Raw genomic sequence first — 8,284 nt, 5'->3', positions numbered from 1 at the left:
TATATATGATAAATAATTATAAGTTTATATGATAAACTCTATTTTGCTAGCTTCTTTTTATTGCATAACTACTTCCGTCTTTTCCGATTGAAAACAATGTTTATGAAATGATCTTTGTTCGTAAAGAAGTTGCAACTAGAGACATCTGTTTTAAATCATGAGAAACAAAAAGTATGTCCTGGAACACATTTTTATAAAAATGATAAAGATCTCGATTATTCTTGATCTGTCTGTCTGTCTATCTATCTATCTACCTACCTACTTACCTATCTATCTATCTATCTATCTGTCTGTGTGCGTGTGTGTCCGGAACATGGACACCCCGACCCCTCCTCATACAAAGGCAAACTTCTGCTCCCAACATGACACATAACCCAGTTCAATGGTAACGAGAAATAAAGGTGACGATTTAATTTTGGACTTAGGACTAGTCTCCCTAAAAGTAAACCTTATAACAAATTTAATTTTGATTCACAAAAAGAAATTACTTGAGGATACTCGGGAAAACCTCTAAGTAAAATAAGAGCCATTTTTGATACTAGGAGTTCATACTGCAGTTGGTTTCAGTCCATGAAGTCCTTCAAAAGTTATTCAGGGAAACGAGATTTATGATGGACAGACGGACAGAGATAAATTATATATTATATATCTATATGTTCCTTCTATAGAATATGGCAAAGGCACCTAAAAGGTATGAATATGTAAAGTATGCATAGAAAACTCTGATTTTGCATGTTTCTATTTTCCCATAGTGCAACAACATGCACATTAAATGTATTATTGATCCTAATAATTTGTTGGATAAAAAAGAGTTTTTAAAATTATTAAACTTCATTTAACATCTATAAATTTAAATAAAATCAGAAATATATTTTATGTGTCAGAATTTATTTTCTACTTGTCTCGTTTCAAATATTTTTAAAGCGGAAGCTTTTTAAAATATCGGTGTTCATATAGAAAGAAAAGAAGTCACATTTTAATATTGGCGCGTATTTTTTTAAATAAGATATATTACTGTATTAGAAAAATAAAATCAAGGCTTACCATATGGTAAAAGGCGATACAGCATGACTTACCTCGTAAAGTTATTCCGTCTCGAAAGCACGCGACACAGACGTTTCACCGCTACTTGCCTGTCGTGTTCTTTTCCAACTGCCAATCAGCCGATTGCTTGTCATCCATTATATACCAATCGCGAATAGCGGATTTCTCACTCTGTCATGTCACACCCTTTTGGTCCAGTGCTTTATCGGTTTTTGACAATGCAAAATTAGAAATCCGGAATAATGGTGCTTTTAGCAGACAATATATGACAATTTATTGACATTATTATGGACTGTCAACACGGAGAAAGTTTGTCTTAATTAAAAGAAGTGGATCGATTGATGCGACCTACTACACTTGTTTCTTCCCAGCAAGCGTTACATACTTTCCTGATTTATAAAATGTAAGGTGTATTAATTCCAAGAATTCGCCTTGTTTAGTGAACCAAAATCACCCTGTTACGTTGCTTTGCTCGATTTATATCTTTTTACATAGAAAGGATTTTATCCCGTAGCGTGATTTTGCTATTTAATTGCTTCGACATTACGAGAAGGGGTAACATCAATACAAGTTAAACTGTTTCGGTTGCGATTTAACTGTTTAATCTACCGGTAGTTTATGGTAATTACCCGGATGGAACAAGATTGTTCAAGAACAAAAGACACGGGCTTGGTTTTATCTTTTCCTGTCTCCTCTCCCTATTTCTTTCCACACCTATCCAATTCAAGAAATATTCCGAGAAAAAGTATTTAATATGCGCGTAATATTCATAATGTTCTAAACGAGAAGTGCAAGTACTTCTCAGTTACTTTGTCATGTACAAACATTATATAAACCAACATTCCCGGATGAAAACTTCGCGAAGGACACGTTACATGCACGGGGGCAGTGATATGTTCTGTCACTGTTCTAATTAAAGATGAACTCATTCTACCAGTGTTATGTGCACTCATAGATATGTATTATCAATCAAACTTCTACGCATAGTGTTTGAGGCGAAAAAGTTAGATCCCATGCAAATTTATATAAAATTTCGTGCCGTCTTGGTTCATTTTTGTTTTTTCTATCCAGCTGGAGTAACTTCAGAAAGTGGGTACTCGCACACTGGACTTAGAGATGTTAGAACAAATGTATTTAGTCAAACGTTCTTTTTTAACATTTTCAACTGTGATACTCGACCTTGTGTTGTACTCTCTAAAACTCTTAAGCAAGAATCTGACTCAAGCTCAAGCTCCTTGTCCGAGAACTTTGACGGTCTTTAACTTTACTTAAAACGAAGCTAGAATCATTGTACTTTCCCGATTTCTCTTACATGGTGTAAATATTGTTTGAGCTTTGAACTCGAGCTTAAGTTTTAAACGCTTAAAAATACGAGTCCAGAGTCACAAAATTGTCTGAGCATAAATATTGAACTCGTGTTCTAATTTTAGAAAGTTTGATGCAATAAAATTTCGCTTAAATGAAAATGTAAATACAAATATTTTAGAATTATCTTATTATTTATAGCTCTATATAGATGTCAGATTTTAATGATACCAAAAGGATTTTTGTATAGTTTCTAACGTTGGCCGCTTGAGTCCAAGTTCAATTTTTGTACTTATAAAGTTTCGGGATTACGAATTCTGACAGAACGTTGAGTCACGATGGATTTTGGTTTTGTAATTATGAAACTATCTTAGTAAAAATTGAACTCATGCCTAATTAAAACAAAAATTTCTGTAATTTCTATCCGAGTGGAGTTAGAGTTCCAAACGTGTTTACTCGATCTTGTAGAATACTTATATAGATGCCAAAATTTGGACAGGATCCTATAGAGTGAATACCTATGTCGAAGCCAAATTTAGCATGACCATATATTTTTGATACATTCATAAACGCCAAATTTGGCATGACCTTACAGTTTGAATGCCAACATCAACACCAAATTTAGCATGATCTTAAAGTTTGCATAAATGCCAAATTTGGCATGACCTTACAGTTTGGATACCTACATTCACGTCCAATTTGGCATGATGTTACAGTTTGAATGCCGGCATGAGCACCACATTTGGCATGATCTTACAGCTTTAATGCCGACATAAACACCAGATTTGGCATGGCCTTACAAATTGAATGCTGACATAAACACCAAATTTAGCATGAACGTTAAATTAGGCATGGCCATACAGTTTAAATGCTGACATAAACACCAAAATTTAAAAAAAGCCCCCCGACAAGACACAAATGATGTTTTATCTGTTCATGAAACACAGCAGGCGTTTTAAGGCAAAGACAAAAATATGATTCGATCGTTACATCACTTTTATGGTGACATACTACACAACAATTCAATTATTTTAACTGACTGTAAAATACTTAGACCTAGTTAAATCTTCCTTTCTCCAGATAAATGAAAATGAAGGAGCAAATTGTTTAGCAGGATGACAATCTGATAATTCAAATGACCGAGATGTCCTTCCATGTTTTCTCCCACCTATCTACCCATCCACCTATCTATCTACATATCTCTCCGGATTGGTTGTTGTATTTTACTCCGTAGCGCTATAGGAAAAAACAACATTCACTATCTATCTATCTATCTATCCGATTCTTGGCAATGTCAATATATGAATAAAATTTATAATGAGTAAATTTGTCAATAACGACACCACGCTGCAGAAATAGCTCAAGTGCACAAAAAGACTTTCGTTAATATACTAAATGCCCCGGGAGTGCTTCCCTGTGGAACAGGTCCGACATCTAGACGACTCCTATATGTCAGGCACAATAATTATACACATGGTCTCAAGGTTGCCTCCGATTTGGTGTGGTTTATACTCGCGGTGCAAGACCTACACATAGCCAAATGTGCTAGACGGTTCTAAGCTCCGATATTAAGACATTATACTGGATTGTGATGTGATGTGATGTGATTTTGATTTTTAACGTAGCTTTAACAATTTTTCAGTCATATCGCTACGATGTCTGCAATGTGGCAGTTTATAGTGATGTCTAGCACTGGGGCATCATGCCGCAGACATGTAGCATGATGTCCCACCCAGTCACATTATCCTGACACCAGGCCGACCAGTCCTAACACTAACCTCTTAATGCTGAACGCCAAGCGAGGCAGCTGTTAGTACTATTTTTTAAGTCTCTGGTATGACTCGGCCGGGGATCGAACCCACGACCTCCCGCATCCGAGGCGGACGCTCTAACCACTAGGCCACCGGAGCGGTATACTGGATTAATCTGTCTTACTCCTGAAGCTTTACATAGGAAGCTGCTGGAAATAATGCTAAAATATACGCATTCGTGGTGGGACATACAAAATCAAATTCATACGTTCTGTAGATCACTGCTATGGTTCCTCTAACAGCCGGTTTTTTAAAACCCCAAATCAAATTTCAAGAGGACATAATATTTTCATATGTTGTTATATATATCAGCTCCTAATGTCTTAAAAATCTATAAAAGTTACTTCAACTTACAGAAGAAATTATTATGGCTTCATACAATTGCGTAATTGATTAGTTTTTCTTTCTTCTTGGCGAATATTATAGCAATATTTATTCAGTAGTGCAAGAGAGTATCTCATAAATCTTTGCTCCAAATCATTCTCAAGCAATTGCTGGTCTTGTCAAAGGTGGATCTTGGAAGTACTCGACTGCGGCTACCCTTCCCCCAACCCCCTACCCAAACTTGAAACATATCTTCAAATACGAATTTCATAGCTATAATGTTATTTGGTCATCTGAAAATTTTTACATGTCGAAATTAATGTTACGATTAGTACAAAGGGTAAAGTAATAAACATGGTAGACCGAAGTTTTAAGATCGAAACCCAAGGAAGATAGTATTTTTCTATTTTAATGATTTTCTATCCTGTCTGAAACAAGAGAAGTTGTTTTACCTTTTCTAGCCAAATTCAGCGCATGGTTTTCAGCAGATTACTTGCCATAATTTGAAATTATAAAGCAAAAGATTCCGATAAAGCCACGTTTATTTTTCCAACTGAAAATAGAATCTACGTAACCCAAGAAAATGTCCATGGTGATCACGTGCTCAGATAGCACTACCAGTAGACGAAGTATTTATAGGTTACTGCATTTGTATGGGAAAATATGAACGAGTTTTGGGATGGAATACTGCACGACCTTGGGAGTCCAGTGTATCCTTCTGACAAAACGAGTTATAGGAGATATAACCTTTTTATTATATGCTCATTTTTTAAAATTCTACCTAAGGTTTAATTATTTAAACAAAATACTCTACAAGAAACAACGTAAATAAATGTATGCCGCATTCCAAACTAAATGAACAAGCGCATATTCATCATTACAAGTAGTGAAAGGGGTGAGATTAGCGTCAATGGGAATTAGCATTACAAACACCCCCTGGGCGAGATTAGCGTCAATGGAAATTTAACATTAACCACCCTGGGCGAGATTAGCGTCAATGGAAATTTAACATGGGCAAAAAACCCTGGGTAAGATTAGCGTCAATGGAATTTAACATTGGAGAAAGGAAAAAAAAGGAAATATTGAGATTAGCGTCAAAGGCATTCGAACAATGGAAAAAAAAATATCGATTCTAGGGACAAAGGCAATTGAACATGGGGAATAGAGTTTGGGTCTGTCTAAGGACAAGGGGAATTGAACATGGGAATAGAGTTTGGGTTTGTCTAGGGACAAAGGGGAATTGAACATGTTAGAAAAAAAAAAACTACTTTAGGGACAAGGGGAATTGAACATGGGATTTTTTTTTTTTTAAAATTTTTATAAAGGGGTAGGCAATTGAAAAGTCATTCTCTTTTCGAGAAATATGGCTGGCCCTGAAAAGGACCTTTGGTTTCTTCTTCTTCTTCTGCTTCTAATTTCTTCTTTTTCTCCACCAACTTCTTATTTTCTCACCTACACTCTTTTTCTTCTTCTTTTTCTCCTCCTCTTCTTTCTTCTCTTCCTCCTCCTCTTCTTTCTTCCTCTTCTCATTTTCTTCTTCTTTTTCAATTTTTTCATTCCATTTTCGTATTCTTATCCTTTCCTCTTCATCCTCCTTCTCCTCCTTTATTTCATTCATCACACCACTTATCATGTCCTTTGCTTTTCTTAAGTTGTTAATCTCCATTTTTACTCTATGCGGACTATAAGAATAGTGGTCATCATTGAGTCGTACTAGCATTTGTTCTATCATGCCCAAATTGTCAAGGACGTCTTGCAATGTTTGAAATTTATCGAGGTGGTTCGAAGCCATCTTCTCTGTAGAATGGTTTGAACGACGAATACTGTGGGTTCTTATACGAAAAGCGTGGACGTGAAGGAAAACATCCCCCAAAACATAAAATTGATATTACCTAGATCATGACCTAACATCGTGCGGACGTGAAAGAAAACATCCCCTACTTTTCTCATTTCATATAATATACTATCCACATAAGTGAAGCAACAATAAACAAACCCCAAATCTACTATTTACACACGCAAATCATTAAAACAAAATCCATAATCTACTATCCACACAATCGTACGTGAGCGGTTACAAAACCCAAACTATACTCTCCACATACGCTAAGAAACAATAAACAAAATCCATAATCTACTATCCACACAACCGTACGTGAGCGGTTACAAAACCCAAACTATACTCTCCACATACGCTAAGAAACAATAAACAAAATCCATAATCTACTATCCACACAATCTTACGTAAGCGGTTACAAAACCCAAACTATACTCTCCACATACGCTAAGAAACAATAAACAAAATCCATAATCTACTATCCACACAATCGTACATGAGCGGTTACAAAACCCAAACTATACTCTCCACATACGCTAAGAAACAATAAACAAAATCCATAATCTACTATCCACACAATCGTACGTGAGCGGTTACAAAACCCAAACTATACTCTCCACATACGCTAAGAAACAATAAACAAAATCCATAATCTACTATCCACACAATCGTACGTGAGCGGTTACAAAACCCAAACTATACTCTTCACATACGCTAAGAAACAATAAAGAAACCCATAATCTACCATTCACACAAACTTACGTGAGCAGTTACAAACACAAACACACAAACACATACCCTCGCACTATGAAAAAAGAGTTAGTGTTTATATTCACACTACTCTACCTACACACACACACACACACACACACACACACACACACACACACACACATTGGCAAATTGATGGTTATTTCTTTTCTAGAGTATTGGGTAGCCCTGAAAAGGGCTGGGTTTTTTTTTAACTTCATGGACACCTGGTTAATGGTGGCACCTTCCAGGCCTGGCGCCACATACACATCTTGTTCCCCAGTTGCTTTTTACTTTTTTGGGGGAGAGAGCAGAGGCAGGATATGTGGCTTCAGAATCCCAATTTTCGGTTTCTGGGATTCTGAAATTTCTTCTTCTTTTCTCCTTTTCCTCCTCCTCTTCTTTGTATCTTCTCTCCTCCTCTTCTTTGTATCTTCTCTCCTCTTCTTTGTATCTTCTTTCCTCCTCTTCTTTGTATCTTCTCTCCTCCTCTTCTTTATTTCTTCTTTCCTCCTCCTCTCTCATCCTTCCTTCTTCCACAATGGCCTCCGCGGCCAGTTCGTTCAACAGGCGCCTGGCATATTCCAGATGAACATGAAGTTCCAACAGTTTCGCCAGTCTCGTGTTCATTCTGGTGTTGATCAATCAACAAGGGTAGCTGGACTGCCGAACGAGTTTCAATTTATACTAAAACTGCGGACGTGAAGGAAAACATCCCCCTAAAAAACATAAAATTGATCTTACCTAGATCATGACCAAAAAACAACGCGCGGACCTAAAAGAAACACTCACTTTTTTATACTACCCATTCCTATTCTAAAAAATTTTTTCATTAATCACTCCAATATACTATTCACATACGCAAAGCAATTCAATCAAACCCCCCAAATCTACTCTCCCCACACCTCAAACAGCCAAAAAAAACATGATCTTAATCTACTATCCACACCAACGTACGTGAGATGTTACAAACACAAACACACAAACACATACCCTCACACTATAAAAAAGAGTTAGTGTTTATATTCACACTACTCTACCTACACACATTGGCAAATTGATTGTTATTTCTTTTCTAGAGTATTGGGGTAGCCCTGAAAAGGGCTGGTTTTTTTTGTTTGTTTGCTATGGCAATCTTTTAGTTTCTAAGAATGCGATGTCCTCTGAGGATAGACTTTCTGGCGATAGGTCTGCTTCTTCGGAAAGAGAAGAA

At 36.4% G+C, this 8,284-nt stretch overlaps 1 long non-coding RNA gene across 1 annotated transcript in view; it reads right to left on the bottom strand.

Moving 5' to 3' along the window:
• Positions 1 to 1,205, bottom strand: part of LOC149804920 (uncharacterized) — a 20,354-nt gene extending 19,149 nt beyond the window's left edge. The window contains exon 1 of the long non-coding RNA XR_016417101.1: positions 1,077 to 1,205. This is a non-coding gene — a long non-coding RNA (uncharacterized LOC149804920). The remainder of the gene's footprint in view (positions 1 to 1,076) is intronic.
• Between the last annotated feature and the right edge of the window lie 7,079 nt (positions 1,206 to 8,284).

Source organism: Sinohyriopsis cumingii, chromosome 2 (genome assembly GCF_028554795.1).
Source record: "Sinohyriopsis cumingii isolate HCF-2022 chromosome 2, ASM2855479v2, whole genome shotgun sequence".
Lineage (NCBI taxonomy): Eukaryota > Metazoa > Mollusca > Bivalvia > Unionida > Unionidae > Sinohyriopsis > Sinohyriopsis cumingii.
The sequence above is the reverse complement of the archived record's forward strand: the minus strand, read 5'-3'. Positions and strand labels throughout refer to the sequence as shown.